A 19,584-nucleotide genomic window follows, 5' to 3' on the forward strand; every position below is an offset into this window, starting at 1 on the left:
GAGAAAAATAGAGTACGCTGCCAAAATAAGTGAGGAAGGGGGAGAATCCGAGTGAGAACAAACAGTGGGCAGATCTCTAAGTTTGATTAGTAACGTACGGACATCATCAAAACCTTAGGTGAGGTTTGTAGTTTAGCTTCTGCCACCTCTGGCTTATTTAGGTGAGTTGTCGTTTTGGTCTTTTGGCTACCGACTTACTTTTGAATCTTCTTTTGGTGTCGTTTTTTCTTTTTCTTTATGAATTGATCCGTTGGGTCACTTGGGGAGTATACAAGGCAATTTTTTTTTATTTTTTTTTTTTTTTTAAGGAAGTCCATTAGGATTTAGGACCGTGATGACTACGATGATTCACTGTCCTTTGGGTGAGTATACAAGGCTTCTTTTTTTTTTCGAAGGAAGTCCACCGGGACTCACGACCATGACTGTGAAGCTTCACAGTTCACAGTGTTAGGTATACTTGGCCCATACTAACCTGGCGAGATTGAGGTATATCCCGATTAATTGGGTATACTCATTTTGCTTCCATCCAAGATAATGTATTAAGGGGTGTCTAAAAGATGCTAAAAGACCAAATTATCTTTATTATTAATACCCGGCCGACTGATCACCCAAATAATTTTCAGAACTCTAACCTAATGTGATGAAATCAAAAATCAAAACGAAACTAAGGATAAAAATTGTAGCTAAAGTCGGCAGGGTATTTTTATGTCGACACTGCCGACTAGTATTAGTTATCTTCCTAGGTTGAATATCGTGACGACTTTTCGTCTCTGAAATTAGCATTTACAGGGTCGTCACGGTATTCATCCCTTATACCCTGCCGACTAAAGTTTAGTCGGCAGGTTATGAAATTAATACCTTGCCGCCTAATCATGCATTTGTAACACCTTTCTCTGTATGTCTAAAATTCTATAGTCGGCAGGATATTTTATTGTCGACCTTGCCGACTATAAGTTAGCTGGCAAGGTAAGAAATTAGTAAGATGCCAACTAGTGAAGCATTTACAACAGTCTCCTGTGTGTCACAAATAATAAAGTCGGCATTGTTATTTAGAAATAAGCATGCCGGCCAAAGTTAGTCGGCATGTTCTTCGTTCGTCGACCTTGCCGACTTTTCATAATTTCAGAATACAAAGTGTTGATTTCTAGTTTAATTTTGAGTATGATTTCATACAACAGCTTTGCAATCCCCGTTTTAGAAGTGTTTGGGTAGTGTGTTTCCATTTCCTTTGCAAAAGATATTCTCAAAACAAATTTTTTCATCAAAAATCTTCCCACTGTTCAATCAAAAAAAAAAATTCATAACTTAAATTCATAAGTTTTAATCTACTCAATTAATTAATCTAAACCCAAATAATTTAACCTAATCAGATTTTTTTAGTGTTAATTAAACGAGGATATATTAGCCATTTAGAAAATGCATGGTTAAGGGATGTCATGTTTTACTTCAAAATAACCTAGGTTTTGTCTCATTAGGTATACCCCATTTAATCTGGGTATACCCCAATCTCGCTAGATAAACTAAGTGCAAGTTTCTTTTATCTTTTAATATATATTCGTATAACCTATAAATACTGGATCTCTAGACTTTTTCTATGGACATTTCATATGCCTTAAAAAAAATTTAACTCATTGTTACATGGTATCACATATTTTGTTCCATGTTTATTATCATCACTTTTCTTGATTTTCATTCTCTCTGTATTAAGAAAACTATTAAACTACTCAAATCTTTAGCCGAAAATATTTGTAATTTTGTTTTGCTAAAACCTGGTTCTACCAATTATCTTTTGTGAAAAAATTACTTTGAATTAATTTTGATTAGCACAAATATTCTTCGTTTTGTTAATGGATCTTATGTTGAACCTGCATCTCGGATTCTTGACAATGAAAATCTTGTTACCAACTAATATGGATATGTTTTTCGGAAACCGATGGATCGATTTTTCATGTCGTGTCTTAATGCTACTTTCTTTAGATCTATTTCTTGTGGAACTCTCATATTGAAATCTTCGGAGTAATTTTGGGATTATCCGCAGAATGAGTTTAATGATCAGTTCGTGGTTCGGAAATCTTTGTCGAGGAGTCAACTGTATTCAGTTATACAAGGTAATCTTTCAGTTTCAGAATTCTTGAGTAATGTCAGAGAAATAATTGATACTCTAGCCACGATTGAAGATCAAGTCTCGGATTATGATATTATGGTATATTTACTTAACGGTACTAGTTGAGAGTTTAATAATAAAAAATTATTATTGCTCAACATCAAGAAACATTTTATACTTTTAGTGAGTTAAGATCAAAATTGATTAATCATGGGTAGTGGTTAAAAAGTTGAGCTCAAGAATCTTTCGTTTTTGTTGAATTTACAAATGCTTATGCAACTTGCTTTACCGAGAAAACCAATTCTAGTTTCATGCTAAAATTAGCTAGTGCAAACCCATCTAATTTGCTAAATTATAAAAGTAGGAATTACCAATAGGTACTATTATGGTAGTCTTAGTTAATGGCAGGTCCACCCATTAAAGCCCAGTAACCAGAGGTCCATAATAAAAGGAAAAAGAGAAAATTGGACCAAAATTTTTATCCCCTGGTCCGGTACACGTGCGGGACCGGTAATGCGTAATTTCGAAATTCCCAAATTAACCTTCCACCTCTAGATATTTAATCTTCAGGTTCTTATCGTCACATTCTCTTTCAATTTTTGGTTTTGCTCCAAAGAAGCTTTCACGCTGGAGATTTTTTTGATTTCATTAATTGAGTCGCCAATTCGATCCCAAAGCTATCGTTTTGTATATTATAGAAGAACTCCTCCGGTGAAGATTTTTGCAAGATATATAGGTTGATTTTCTTCCTGTTGATGTTAGTCTAGTTTTTTTTTATAATCAATTTTCATCTAGTAATGTTTATTTTAGGGCTCTAATATTAATCGTTTAATGGATGTTTGATTATGTTTTGATCTCCTTGTTTGATTGTTTATTTTATTTTATTAAAAAATAGTTCAGATCTATATGGATAATCATGTTTTTTGTCAATTTCTTCACTAGATCTGATCATATCAGTTTGATTTTGTTGGTTTTAGATGTGTTTCGGTTTATTTTTGTGTATGAACCAACAGTATGTATCTGCAGTACTGACAGAAACCTAGTTTTGAAGACCTTTTTTTATTTGATTCAGAAGTACATATATGGAATATTGAAATAGAAGTGTTTCAATACTGTTTTTTCACGGATTCGTTAATTATTTTTGACATGCAGTTGATTGTTGTGTATGAACCAACAGTACGTATATCCCGTACTGACAGAAACCTAGTCTACTTTTAAGAAGAAGAAGAAGAAGAAGAAGAACAAGATGGTGCATCGTTATGATTTACGAGGAGAATATTTGTTTTTGTTTCCAGGTATGCTTTCTAATCATCTTGTTTGATTATTTTGTTCGGTTTTTCTTCTTTTGATTTGTTTTTTTGATTGTATTCTGATAATCAAATCGATTTGATTGACGCTTTTATGGTTTTTAGGTTTGTTACAGTTGTTTTTCGTGTATGAATTGACAGTACATATATGGCGTACTGATACAAAACTCTTCTAATTTTGTTTTATTTGAAGTTATTCCAATTTTTTTGGTTCGATCCATGAGTATGTATGTATAATACTGATAGGAAGTGTTATTTGCTGTGTTTTTGCTCCTTTTTTAATCTTACCCTTCAGTACTTATGTGAAATACTGTAATATGTCTTTCGATTCTCTTATTTTTCATAGATCTGTCACCTGTTGTTGTCATACTGTTGATTTGTAGTTCATGAAAATTCAGTACATATATCGCACACTGATAGGAAGTTCTCCTTGTTATGTTTAAGGAGAAGTGAAGAAGATGCAGGCATACAGTGGAGCTGCAATAATGGGTGCTGCTGTACAACAACCCAATCTTTTTACTAAAGGTTCTTCAACTTTTTTTCCCAAGTTGGGTACTACTACTGCGGATAGATTACCTTCTCAAGTTAGGCAGACCCTGAAGTACGTTTAATAATTGATAGTGAGAAGAATCGTCAGTTTAACAGCTTGGAGCTCATTGCTTCAGAGAATTTTACATCTCGCGCAGTGATGGAAGCTGTGGGTTCTTGTCTCACAAACAAGTATTCAGAAGGGCTTTCTGGTAAAAGGTAAAGATGGTGCTTAATGTTGTATTTTTTCCCTGTATTTGTATTGAAATGCATTTGATCATTTCATTCTGCAATGTAGATACTATGGTGGCAATGAGTACATTGATGAGCTAGAGACACTTTGTCAACAAAGGGCTTTGTTCATGTAACTGGCACAAGGTCTGGATCTTCCTCATGGAGGTCACTTGTCACATGGATTTATGACTCCTAAAAGACGGGTATCTGGGACTTCGATTTATTTTGAATCGATGCCCTACCGTCTTGATGAATCAACAGTTGCTGCTCTGCATTCTTATATTGTGTAATGACTATGTGGTCTATTGTTGTTCATTTATAATTCGTTGATAATTTGCATTCATCACCAAATTCACTTGCAGGCCTTATTGATTATGATATGCTTGAGAAAACTGCCACCCTCTTTCGACCAAAACTCATCATTGTTGGTGCTAATGCTTATCCTCGTGATTTAGATTATCCTCGAATGAGAAAGGTATACACATATCTTTTGATTGTCAACAGTTGTTATTCTTAGTGATCAGAGAATCAGACTAGTTAACCCATTACGCACACCTAATTCCCTTTCCTGCTATGTTTCTTGAATATTGCAGATTCTGTTGGGGCTTTTCGCATGATGGATATGGCTCACATAAGTGGTCTCGTTGCTGCATCTGTACTTTCCGACCCATTTGAATATTGTGATGTTGTAACAACCACCACTCACAAGGTACACCTAGTCCCATTCATGAAGTCTGCAAGACTGCAACTACTGACACCAACACAAGCAGCATTTGTTTTTATTGGTTTAGGTTCAAGGGTCATGTTGTTTACTATGTCTTCTGTTTCAATTTGCAGTCATTACGAGGTCCCAGAGGTGGCATGATTTTCTTCAAGAAAGATCCTGTTCTTTGGGTTGATATGGAATCTGCGATTAACAATGCTGTTTTCCCAGGGTTACAGGTAACTAAAACTGTAGCAGTTATTTGTGATTTATCATTGGTTCAACATTATAACATTTTTTAGGTTTGTTACAGTTGTTTTTCGTGTATGAATTGACAGTACATATATGGCGTACTGATACAAAACTCTTCTAATTTTGTTTTATTTGAAGTTTTTCCAATTTTTTTGGTTCGATCCATGAGTATGTATGTATAATACTGATAGGAAGTGTTATTTGCTGTGTTTTTGCTCCTTTTTTAGTCTTACCCTTCAGTACTTATGTGAAATACTGTAATATGTCTTTCGATTCTCTTATTTTTCATAGATCTGTCACCTGTTGTTGTCATACTGTTGATTTGTAGTTCATGAATATTCAGTACATATATCGCATACTGATAGGAAGTGCTCCTTGTTATGTTTGATTCAGTACGTATATGAAATACTGAAATAGATGCTCTTTGTTATGTTTGATTCAGTACTGGAATTGGATATGGAGATGATCTGGAGATGCAATTCAGAACTTATTGCAAGAAATGACAGATTTTGAATGATAGGAACAAGAGTTGTTGTTGGTTCAGATTTGCAAGCTTGTGAAATTGGTGGTGGTCTTGATGAAGTTACAAATTGGTTGTGACGTGTGTTTGAATGAAGGTGTGCTGCAAATGGATTTGGAGGAACATAGAAGGTTGGGTTTCTACATTGTATAATCCTACAATGTATGTGATGTAATACGTTTTCTAATTTATTTATCATTGATTCTTACAGATTTGTACTCTACCTGGAAGCAGTGCAGCAAATATGTACTCGAATTTGTAAGCATTCAGATATATAATCGGATTTGTAAGCAGTACGACAGATATGTACTCAGACAGATATGTACTCAAATTTGTAAGCAGTGTAGCAAATATGTACTCGAATTTTTAAGCAGTGTACCAGATATGTACTCAAATTTGTAAGCAGTGTAGACACACACGTTTGGTAGTAATGGGCATTATGGACAGTTCCATGTTTTAATTAATTTTGGACCTCCGGATAAAAAAAAATTCCGGTTGGACCCTACTATAAATAACTATATGGGCCTAGGACCAAACAAGAAATTTTCCATTATAAAACTAGTTATGTGCAATTTTCTGAGAAAGGAAAACACATTTACTTTCGATTCCAATTAAAGTAAAGAAAATGTTTCCCAGTATTAATTAGGATCTAGCCTTTGATAAGGATCTAGTCTTGAGTATTAAAGTAACAAATATAAACAATAATATATTGGAATTAAATTTATGTTCAATATAACCCGACATATAAATTTTCTTAATCCAACTTGCTCATCTTTCGAGTTTTTAAAAATTAAGGATGTAATATAGAGATTTCGAAATTCACAAGCTTGGGATCGATCCTAAGAGAGATCGGTCCTGAATCCTTTTAGACATATAAATTTAATGGGATTTTAAATAAACTTCAAACCATATAATAAAAGGATTTTTTGACATGAATTTAAAGTCTATATTCACCACTAAATAAACATATTTCTAGTTTATCGAAAGTACAACACTAATCCAACATGAAAATGGGGGGACCAAAATACACCATCAATTTTTTCTTAAAAATGTGTATAGACTAAACTCAAATATAATTTCGATAATTACACTGAAAAGGCGAGGGTACCCAAATATACCTCAAGCTAAAACTTTTTCTACCTATAAGTCCTTTCTCCGAAAGTGATTGTCTATGGACTGAGTCGAGACAATACAACTAATCGGTTCACACTTCGTGTGATCATCTATGGATACGAGATCGAGACAATACAACAACGAAGTATGTTTACTTGATACAAAGGTTCAGACTTAACCAAACACAATAGGATTTCTTATCAACTAAATAGGAATTAATGTTTGTGTAATTTACTTTAATTATAATAAAACAATTATAATGCGGAATATAGAAGTAAATGACACAACAAGATTTTGTTAACGAGGAAACTGCAAATGCAGAAAAATCCCGGGACCTAGTCAAGAATTGAATACTCTCAGGATTAAGCCGCTACACAAAATTACACTAACTTCGTATAGTTGAGACCAAGTAACTAACCCTATAGTTCACCTAGTTCCTTCTGTATTCCCATGCCTCCAAATTATAAATAAGTCACGTACTTGGAACAATTCCTTTGGTTCGTATTCCAAACAGTAAAGGAACAACAAATCTGTTTGGTATCAACTCTATTCAACCAAGTGATATGAGTCGGACAAAGTCTCTTCCGTTTATCTCAACATAAACTCCTTCTTCAGGTCCTTATATCTATCTTATGTTCAATCACCCAAAGATAATCGTTTAAGATTAAGCCAACAACACCTTTAATCCGAAGAATCATGTTGATGCCGATCTACTCAATTAATCAATTCAATCTACCACAAGGATAAACCAATTATTAATTGGATCCTCTTTTACCGAAACAAGTATTGTGCACACCAAAGATTAAAAAACCCAAGTTAGATCTTCAATATCTTCTTTGTCTTCAAATCTTCTTAAATCTTCAATAAAAACCTGCACACAATCACTTGAATCTCTTATGATCAATCACGCACAAAACGGGGTATGTTAACAATGTATTATCACAAGATCGTCTTTAGAACTAACAACAGTCTAAAGATCCCTGTCGAAACTCTGAACTAGTTTGAGTGAATCTTATATCAGAAGAGAATATTCTCAAGAATAAATAAACTAGGTGCGATCAGATTTCAACCACCGTTAGTCAATCAAATCAATCGAAAACAAAAGATAAACCGCAATTATCTAGTTTCCTACCAACGGTACATGATAGAGCTTCTCAATCCCAAAGAAGACTTTAAACTGAGCGGCCGTAAGATATTTCGCCTAATTAGGTTACTCTCCTCTACGAATAGGCGGCTACACCAGTAACAACAACAAAAGAGTAAATATATTGTTATGAAGGATTAGTTTGCTACAAAGGCAAACTTCGAGTATTTATAGACAAGGAAGTTTGGACACCAAGAGATTTTCAAAACCGAAAATATTCTCAAGATATTCATTAAAGCACAGATTCTGTTTTCATAATTCCTGGAAATGCTCTGTCCAAAAATAATGATCGAAATCTCTCGGAAAATCTAATTAGTAAATGCACATTACTAATTCTGTAATTTCCCTACAAAATGAAATTAATAACCTTAATTAAAAGATTCTTAACTTACTTATGTTTAGATCCTGGGATTCTCTTCCCTTCACCGTTAAGGAATATCTTTGAACAATTAAATAAATAAACATTCACATCACGTGTTCAAAGTTTATCGACATCTTTACTTTGTAACTTCTCTTTCACACTTACAACCTTGAAACTGATTTGCCACACTTCCAAACAAGTTTAGAATTGGTTCATCTGACTTTCAAGAACTATGTGATTGATCAAACCAACATTCAATCACAATCATGGGTTTACGGTTCTACCAAAACAAGTTTCGATTCTACCTCCATGTGAGTAATGTGCATAGTAAAACTAGCTTTACAAAAATTCGGTTGACTAGGTACTAGGATCGGTTCCCCACATATACATGGTATCTAACTTTTATGTGTTGCACATGTCCATAGGATCGGTTCCCCTTTGTCTAAAAACGTATTGCACATGTCCATAGGATCGGTTCCCCTTTCTTATATAAACCTTGTTGCACCCCATACAAGGATCGGTTCCCTTTGATGTAATGCACCCGTTACAAGGATCGGTTCCCCTTTCCTTTTAATTGGTCAGACATACAAAATCCAATCATACCACAGGTGATTACTTAAGATCGGTTTTACTAATAAAAGTTATACCAATACATAAGTCAGTCCTTTGTGAATAGTTCTACCAAGAAAACAACAAGTTGTGAGCGGTTATACTCTATCACACATATTGTTTGTTCATAAGATATGCAAGAAATAACAAAACCAATAACACCTGGAAATTTCCTTTTCGGTCCACAAACAAGTTTATGAACTTACTTCCTTAGAACACATGTAAACATTGTTCCCTAGGATGAAATCCTTACCTCATACCCATACATAATCACAATAACATTCAAATGATTATGACGATGTCTTATCTACAAAGTTTAATGGTTAAGCAATAAACCTCGTATTGTATTCCTTAATACTATGTCTATCTAGAGTTCAAATATGCTTCACAGTTATTGATGAGTGCCAAATATTGTATATATTTGCACCTTTTTATTGGCATTTAACTCATCATTTGTGTACTAACGCCCCATTTTATCCCATATTTTGTGTTTTCGTTGTTTTCAAGAATAAATACTTTTCTCAATTAATTTTGAATTTTTAGGTACTAAATAAAGCCTGGTTAACTCATGGAGCGAAAAGAGCAAAGAAACGGAAAAGACTCCCGCAGAAAGGTAGCGAAGAATGATGTTTGCAAGAGCCGGATCAACTAGAAGTGGGCTTGAAGAGGAAGAATTGTCCTTAAAGAAGATATGGGATTGGCATACCCAAGGCCCAAAACCTTTACCCAAATCCATTTCCAATAGTGAAAAATACTAGAACCCCCTACTATATGGGTTCAATATATAGAAGCCCCACTAAATGGATCATATATTGTCAACTCCATACTTTCAGAAAATGATATTACTAGCCCAAAACATCAAATTTTCTTCAGATCTGGCCCATAATTAATTATTATGAATTTTAATAATGGCAACACTACCCTTTAGTATATATACAAGAGGAATATATCAGAAGATATTTCATTTCTTCATTCTCTTTCTCTTTCTCTTTCTTCTCCATCTCTTTCTCTCTCGGCTCCAGCGTTTCGGATCTGTGAAGAAGAAGAAGACGAATCGATCCAGTAGTTTTTGCAGCTGATCATCAGTTAATCTTCAAATATGAACCAATCATTCAATCGATTTCATTTGAATCTAGGTTTTAGTTGGTTTTTAAGCTGCATCAGGTTAGGTTTTCGTTGGATCGACTGTTTTTTTTGAAGATTTTGAATCGAATCTAAGTTTCAGTCGATTCAAAGCAGCAGAAATCATTTCCGATTAGGTTCATCATTCTTACTTTTCTTAGTTCGATTAATTCGATTAGGTTTTTGATTTTTATTTTGATTGATTCTGTTCATATATGAGAAGAAGAAGAACCTGATTTTTTTTTGAATCAATCGAAGATCTTTAATGTAGTTTTAACCCTAATTACTTACTTTTTATGCAGATTCAACAATGGAACTAAGAAGATCTTCAACAGCAGCAGAAATGAATTCGTCGTACGAGAAAATATCTGAAAATCAATAAGATTTCTCTCGTTTTTAATTGAATCAACAAGTTTTAAATCTAGGTATGCGTTTAGGATATTGTTGTTTCTGTTGTTTTTGTTGTTGTTGTTGACTTGTTTTTGTTTTTATTTTGCTTATCTCGCCTACACATCGTTTGATTGATGAATCTGTGGCAGTGTTGGTGGTGGATATGCAGGTTCTGGTGGAAGATGAGGAGGTTGTAGTTGTTGAGTTGGTGGTATTGGAGAAGTTTTGGAGGAGGATCTGAAGTCAGTGGTAAGTAAGCTGATTCTTTCTTTCTTATTTGACATAACTTGCTTTATTTTCAACATTTTTTATGAATAGATGTATTTTGTGTACAAATTTATAGCAATATGATATGTTTTGTGTTGTTTCATTAATTTTGTATTCTGTGTACAAATTTATAGCAATATGACATGTTCTGTGTTGTTTCATTAATGTGTATGGATAGTTTGATACTTAGAAATTACTGTGCAAGTGTATGAGTCTTAGAATTCTGATGCACAACATGTGTAACTTGCGTCTACACATCCAAATTTCATGTATAACTTGCGTATACACATTTATAACTTGCGTATACACATGTGTAATTAGGAGTTATACATGCTAATTGAATGTGTAGCTTATAGTTACATATGTGTTTTCATTGAACTGCTGGATACACATGTCATATATGGATGTGTAATTCTCAGTTACACTAGTCAGGTGCATGTATAACTCCTAATTACACATGCTAAGCAAACAAAAGCACCCAATTGTTGAGACAAAAGCAATTGCAGGCACTTTCCTCCCCCCATTGTTGAGACATTACTTCCAAAACACCCAAGGTCTTATCTTCGTGTAACTGCTAGTTAGTGGTGGTGTTTTGGTATGAATCTAAGAGGTTTAGTATGGATAATTTGTATTTGGAGTTAGTGGTGGTGTTTTGGTATGAAGCTTAGAGGTTTGGTATGGATGTTGGAGCTGTGTTAGACACTGTAAGTTGGATCTACTTTACATTCTGTTTGTCTTAGTAGTGGTGTTTTGGTATGAAATATATTTGTATGCACATCATGTTTTAAATATGTTAGCCATCTATAATCTCATATTTTATCGACTCTGAGAAGGATATCATGCGATTTCTATAACCATATCCTTGTTTATCAGTTTGCAGCTATGTGTACTCTACGTGACAGTCTGCGTGTTTAACTAGCATTGGTAGACTATGGATGTGTAACTAGTAGTTACACATGCTAATTAAATGTGTAACTTATAGGTACACAAGCTAAATGGATGTGTATCTACTAGTTACACATGTTAATTAGATGTGTAACTATAAGTTACACATGCTAATTTGATGAGATATGCATATACAGTTCTTAGAAAATATTGAATGGTGCTGGCAATAATTTTGATTATTTTATTTGTTCCTGAATTTTTCTTTTGTAGTGGATTGACTACGTTAAACTACATAGAGCTTGCTTAATTGTATCAGAAGTGCAAGGATGAAGGTTTGTGTTTCGATTTTTAAATGCCAGTACCTTTTGTTATTTGTCTGAAACTTTTACAAGTAATTCACTGGACTTGACTGATAGACTAGATTTAGAACTTGATATCATCAAATATATTGACATATTTAAACTGAACCAAGAATGATGTTCATGTGAAACCAATCCTTTTTTAGCTGTTTGCTCCTGGCCTGTAGTTGTATGTTTTATTTGATGTTTGTGAGTCTTCGTTTATATCTGAATAGGTACTTCCTTGGCCTTCTACAACTGAAGTATCTAGTATTCATGTATTGGAGGTGATTTTTATATGAGCATCTAGGAAGATGCTCATGATTTTGCTATATTCAGTTGTCAAATATACAAGTGTGGTGGCTGTGGTAGGAAGTGCAGGTGATGGTGCTTACAGAGTGATGGCTGGTGCTATACTGAAGAATGATTGCAGCTGCTGGAGTGACTACCAGAGCCACCACACCTTATATGACATGTGTAACTGTTGATTACACATTTCATATGCATGTGTAACTCCAAATTACACATTTTATATGCATGTGTAACTCCAAAGTACACATGCATTTTATGTGTACTAGATGATTATACATGCTTGTTTATGAGTGTTTAGTTAGCTGATTATACATATGCTATGATTTGATGAAATTTGTAGTGGAAGGTATGCTGATCTTTTGTAATGAAATGGTACTGAACAGGTTATGGATGTGTTGATTTCAGAGTATGAAAGTTCATAGAGAGCTGTAGGAGTGTGCAAGTTGTACAGATGCAGATTTGGCATTGGTTTGTAATGAACGAGTATTGTTATTGCTATCATATAGCTCAGGTATGTACTGGTTGAAGAATCAGAATGGTTTGAGTTAATGATGCTCAGGTAGATTTATGTTAGGAGTTAACATTACATGTACTGGTGCAACTACAGTTAAGACAGTGGTAATGGAATAGAGGAAATGAAGCTGGATGGTGCTGAGATTTGTACTCAGTTGGTGTTGGTTGCAGTTGCAGGACATGGGTTCCGATGGAATTGATATGTGGTAAGTTATGGCCTGAGCCTGAGAACTCAATATTGCATGCTAGATGCATGTTAGGATAAACAGGTGCAGAGTTGCCAATGTATGTTGCTATTGCAGTGGATTTGTCAGGAATTGATGCTGGTAGAGAATGATGAAATGAGTCATGGTGGTAGCTGTAGGATAAATGTTGTTGAAAGTGTGCATAGTGTTGTGTAAATTTCAATTACACTAGATAGATGCATATGTAACTCCCAATTACACTAGACAGATACGTGTGTAACTAATGCTAAGAAATTATTGTAAATAAATCTTAAAGTGTAATACATGTATTTTTTTTGTGTTTACTTTTTTATGTCTATTTTTTTATGTGTAACTTCTCATTACACATGCCATATGGATGTGTAACCGTTGGATACACATGTTATATGCATGTGTAACTTCTGCTTACACATGTCGTACACATGTGTAACCCTTTCATGCCATACCCATGTGTAACTTCTGGATACACATGCTCGTTGCATGTGTAACTTCAGATTACACATCCATATATTATTGGTGGGAGGCAGTGGTCAGCGGTGGTGGCCGCCGACGACGGAGGTGGTGGTTGGTGGTGGCGGTAGTCGGAGGTGGTGGTTGGTGGTGGTGGTCGGAGGCGCTGGTGGTCGCCGGCGGAGGTGGTTGTTGGTGGTGGTGGTTGGTGGTGGCGGTCGTCGGAGGTGGTGGTTGGTGGCGGCGGTCGTCGGAGGTGGTGGTTGGTGGTGGTGGCGGTCGTTAAAGATGGTTGTGACATCATGTTTAGTATATTTTAATATTTTGAGCTTAAATTTAAATTTTATTTAATTTGGGGTTTGGAAATATAAAAAAGGGTATGGATGTCTTTTAATAACTCGGGCCTAGATTTGAACTTCTTTTAACTAGGGGCCTCATACTATGGGTTATCCATGGGTTGGGCCTTAGCCTAATTTTCTCTTTCCAATATCCATACCCATTTTCATGAGGGCCGTCAGATTGGATCCATCACATCATCCAACGTTCGCCTCATCACCGAGCATCAAATCTTGAAGTTCCTGTCAAACATCATAGTACCTAACTCCAATCTAAGCCGTCAGAATTGTTGTATCACGCATCCAACGGTCGCTCCACATCCATTCCATCGCGCCGTTGGATCACTCCATCACCTTTTCATCCTACGCTTTTCATCACTGCTCATCAAATTTTGATACACCCGCTCAACACCCTAGCACCAAATATCTTCTCCCAAAACCATCGACTTCTCCTCTTCTTCCCAAATTACTCCTTCTTCCCCGAACAACAGACCTGTAACATCATTCTTCCCCTTCTTCTCGAGCTTCACCATCACTACCTTCACCCGACACCACAACAAACTAACCCTAAACCCTAGACTCTCTCTAGCTTAGTTTTAGCTTCTCGCAAAGACGCTACAACCAAGAAAGAGAGAACTAGGGTTTGTAGCAGAGGCGATGTAAGAGATAATTGGAGCATGAGGAGTAGCATAGACGGAAGACAAGACATGGGTCGAGGGGGGGACAACAAAAGCAGAGACAGATGAGATTTAATTTTAATTTTCAATGTAAACCCTAAATTGGGAATTTTTGGGGAAACTTTTAAGAACCCTAATTTTGGGTATAAATAGAACATGGTATTGTGTGTGTATGGGGATGCCCGGATTATCCGGTGCACCAAGAAGTAGTTCATGTTTGATTTCATTATCTCCATGATGTTCTAATTTCATAGTTAGGGTTTAGATGAAACCATTAATCCATTGCTACATTTGGTTCATGTATTGATATTGTTCTTGTTGTGCTATAATGTTTTGGATAAATATAATCTGAGCCTTCAGCATTTTGCTTTCACAGTGTATGCCATGTATCCATTGTAGTTAGAGTAACACTATGTTTATTGTGCTACAACTCATGCTTAATTGATTGTTGTTCGATCCTTTGACTAGTTGTGCCCTGAAAAGACAGTTAGTACTTTGGAGAAATACCTTAGTTGCGATTAGAATATCCATATCAGGGTTGTTTAATTATCTAAGTGGTTGATCTGCGGTTAGTTTGTCTTGTGAGAGGGCAGCTAATACTAGGGTTAGGAATCATCTTAGTGACACTAAACTATCCTCCTGAAACTGCCCTGGATAGGCGGAATACCACCGGTATCCATTATAAGGGACTAGAACATTGTTGAGATTGAATTGAATTGGTGTGGTTAAGAGGTGGATTCGACTGCCCTAGCATCATATTTATCTGCTTGTTAGATTACTTTTGTTTTCGTTTTTGTTATCTCTGTTACTACCATCATCTCTGTCTTATCGACAAAACAAAACCCCCTTTTGTGCTACTCTTGTTTCGAATCAGTTATAGTTAAAACCATAGTTTCAAATCTACACCCACCTTGTCCCTGTGGATCGACCTATGCTTGCCCTGTGTTACATTGTGACACTGTGCACTTGCAGTTAGACATAGTCGTAGGTACTCTTTCAAGTCCTACCAAGTTTTTGGCGCCGCTGCCGTGGACTCGGTGGTGGCGCATATGTTGTTCACTCTTTGCTCACTGTTTTCTCTTGATCTTGATCTTTACTGTCATGTTCTTGCTGTACATTCCCTTGTCTTGCTGTTTCTTGCATCTTATTTGCATTATATCATCTTGCAGTCTTCACTGCATCATTTTCTTGCATCTATTCATCCCATGCTTCTATTGCATTCTGGTAGCATATTCTTTACTGTTTACAAAAAATCATTTCATTTCATTTAGCATAACTTGTAAATACATTTGCATCATTCCTGCATAACCTGCTGTTTCTTTCACCTTCATCTCACTTGCTCCATCTCACTCCTGTCACTGCTTGCATCTTCTTTATCCTTGCTCTATTGTTCACTGCATAACTGTCACTACTTGCATCTTCTTTTGTTGTTGCATTTTGCTCTACTTGCATCCTGTTACATCTTGCATCCCCTTCATTACATACTCTTCATCTGTCATTTGCACTGTCAACTTGTTCTTGCACTGTTTTTAACTCCATCTTAGCAGTGCATCTCCATTCTTAACTCTTAAGCTGATCTTGGTCCTTCTCTTCTGCTGTTGGGCCAAAGACCATGACCTGTTGCTGCTGTGGGCTGTGAGCTAGCTTACTGCCACTAAATAGGTGATCCTGCTGCTGTTGGAGTTGAAAGATTGAACAAGGCCCAACTGGGATGTGCAACAAAAGAAAAGGGGATAAAAGCCCAACTGGGCTTCCCTCCAAAAACAAGTAAGCCTGAACCCATTAGTAAAGCCCAACTGGGCCTTCTTTATTGTCTGTTGGGTTTATATTTTTTCTGGGCTTGTAATATTATTTTAAACTCAACAGTGGGCTTGTGTTTTTGGACTTTTGGGCTTGTAATTTTAATTGGAATGTGGGCTTATAACTTTGAACATTAACTAGGCCTTGTACTCAAAACAACAACTTTGGAACTTTGAGAACAGTGGGCTTAAAATCTTTGAAAATCTATCAAGTTTTCCAATTTCAAACACTCCTGTTGGGCTCCTCACTTTCCAAATAACCTGTTGGGCCTCCTGAAGACTACTGGTCTATGCTTTGGGACCTGTTAAAATACCAACTGGGCCTGTTCAAACTTCATCCAAATTCACAGCTGTAGGCTGTTTTTCAAACTGCCTAGTGGGTTGTGCATTGTCCCACCAATGTGGGCTTGCTCCCAATTTTAAAACCAAATTTGCTCCCAATAACCAAAATTTTTCTCCCACATTCAAACCAAATTTTCTTTTCAAAACCCAACCAATCCAAAAATTTTCAAAACCCCTCAAAACCAAATTTTTCTGAAAACAATGGGCGAGTATGTGAATAAACCCCGTAGTCTCCATGAATACATGTACTCTAACAGAATAAGTCAGTTATCATGTATCGTCTTACCCCAGACTGATGGCCCATTTTAACTAAACGCAAGCATGATACAAATACTTCCTATATTTCGAGGGTTCGATTCTGAGAATCCCTATAATCATGTAAGAGAGTTTGAACAAATTGTCCGGGCTATACAACCTGACTATATGTCTGAAGACTCTTTGAAATTGCGTTTGTTTACATTTTCTTTAAAGGAAAGGGCTAAAACATGGTTTTACAATCTGAGACCGCAGTCAATCACCACTTGGGACCAACTCACAAATCAATTTGTCAAAAAGTTCTTTCCCCATCATAGGACCATCTCTATTCGTCAAAGTATTAATTGTTTGGTCCAGTTAGATGGAGAGACACTTTTTCATTATTTTAAACGGTTTAATGATTTGTTGTTTGAGTGTCCTCACCATGGCCTTGAGAAGTGGAGACTGGTCGCCATTCTTTATGAGTGACTAGACTTTAAGTCTCGAGCCTTGGTTGAATCTATGTGTAATGGTGAGTTCATTGATAAAACGGTGGACGATGCATGGTCATTTCTAGATGAAGTTGCAGAGAAAACCCATCAGTGGGAAACCTATAGGGAAACTAGGACCATGCCACATGATATGGGTAATCACCATGAGTCAGATGTTTATTTTCCCAATGAGCTTAATTATGGATATAGTGTTTCATACCCTATTGCTGAAAATGTCAATCCATATTCACCTATTTTAGAGGCAGATGTATGGACGAAAAACACTAATGGTTTTGACAAAGTAGGATTTTCATGTATTTGTGATGATGATGATGATGTTATGTTAGAATAACATGTCTATGCTGAAAATGTTATGGAACCTTTGGGTTCAAATACATTAGGATTTTCTACCCCGACCTTCATGAATGATGTTTCTTCTAGTATTCCATATACATGTGATGAGGCTACTGATTTAGATATTGTGCAGTTATCCTGTGAAGAGCATGACTTAGGTAATGTTGAATCTTCTGTTGACACTAATGATCCTATGCATGAAAATATAGTTGATGTGTCTGATTCCATACTTAAGTCACAATATATTGCTTCTTTTGATGCTGATTTGGATATTTCGGATAACCATGATTCTGAATTTGGACTTGTGCAATTGTTTTGTGATGATAAGAATGCTACACAACTTGATTTTGACTTAGAAAATGCTGATGTGACTGATAATATTGGTACTCTTGATCTCATGCATGTGAGAAACTTAGATGTCGCCTTCCTACTTAAGTCACAATCTGATAGCCTTCCACCCAACCTAGATTTGGTTTGTAACAATATTGTAAAACCAACTTTTCTGAGAATACCTAATCTAGGCCTGGAACTGTGTGCCTCCCAAGTCCTCTTGGACTATTTTGCATCTAAATACAATACCTTTAAGGAGCCACAGTTGGAATATGCATGTTTGCCCGTCCCTAGCAAAGTCCATTTCGAGTTAGACCTTGTGCATGATGAACCCCAAAAACTGCGAGATTTTGTATCCAATAGTATATCTAGTGTAAAATCCAGGTTTAGGGGTAGCTCATTTGGTTTTTCACTCTCACTCGCATTTCAGTCCAACTATAGTTGTTTGAAATTGTCTATGTTTCAACACTTTGTCTTTTGGGTTGATCCTCAACTCTTTAGACTGTATGTATATAGTGAATTGTTTGTATATAATCTGGTAGGTAATGTTTAGTGGAATCATATGTTTCTTGTATATATTGTGCTAGCCCAATGTGAATTCAGTTGAGTTACTGTTGGGTTTTGCCTTGAATAATGGAGTTCAAAACTTGCTTTCGCCAATATCCGGTAATCTCTTTCCTTTTTCTACACTTAGCATCGTTCTCATGGTATATGTTATAATCATGTTTATCTTTTGAAACATTGAGGACAATGTTTAGTTTAGGTTTGGGGGTGAAAAGTAGATACTTTGATAACATGCTATAATTGAAAACAAAATTCTTTCTTTTTGAAAAAAAAATGAAAAAATCAAAATTAAAAATTAAAAAATTCGAAGAAAAAAATATAAAAATGGAGCTCATTTACCTTGAAATGTTGACTCTTGTGCATGTATGTAAACATAAGGATTCTTAGTCTATATATTTAGGCACCCTGATTCTAGCACAATTCACATAGTGATAAGAAACTTGCACGCGCACGATCTACCAATACATGTATAGCCTCATCCTTGAGGTGTTCTATCGGAAGTCACGATTTCCAATCACTTTAGAATACCTGAACGAAACTTGACTAGCTTGTTCTTTGGTTGGTTGGGATAGAAGGTGGAGGTTACATTAAGAAAGACAACCATCGAATTTAACTGGGTGCATCAAAAAGGGCTACCTCTTGCAAAGTGTCATGTAATTTTTTGTTTCTTTTTGCTTATGTATCAAAAGAGTTACCATGTTGTAAATAATTTTTTTCAAAAAAAAAAAAAACGATGTATATATTCAGAAAAATATCAAAAAATAAATAAAAAAATAAATCAAGTATTTATCAATTCCATCCTCTCTTGTTCCAAAAATAAAAGAGAGTAGTCAATGTAAATAAGAGTCATGTAAAGAGTCATCTTTTGTGTTTTTGTGTTATAAGCAAGGAAGGGTGAATGCCATTGATGTACAACGCGAGTAATTGTGAAACACCTCCAACTCATTCACATTCTCGTAAAGTCTGGACAACTAGCTATATTTCGACCTCGGTTCTTAGCCTGAGAAACTATCTCTTGGTGATTAGTAGTCATAACATCCGATCTTTCTTTACACATGTGTAGATACACTTTACACTCTTAT

The 19,584-nt window shown here is 35.6% G+C and overlaps 1 pseudogene; it reads left to right on the top strand.

The window, feature by feature from the left end:
* Window positions 1-4,006: 4,006 nt before the first annotated feature.
* Window positions 4,007-5,109, top strand: LOC113286540 (annotated as a pseudogene).
* The last annotated feature ends 14,475 nt before the right edge of the window (window positions 5,110-19,584 follow it).

Source organism: Papaver somniferum, chromosome 6 (genome assembly GCF_003573695.1).
Source record: "Papaver somniferum cultivar HN1 chromosome 6, ASM357369v1, whole genome shotgun sequence".
In the NCBI taxonomy this organism is placed as follows: Eukaryota; Viridiplantae; Streptophyta; class Magnoliopsida; order Ranunculales; family Papaveraceae; genus Papaver; species Papaver somniferum.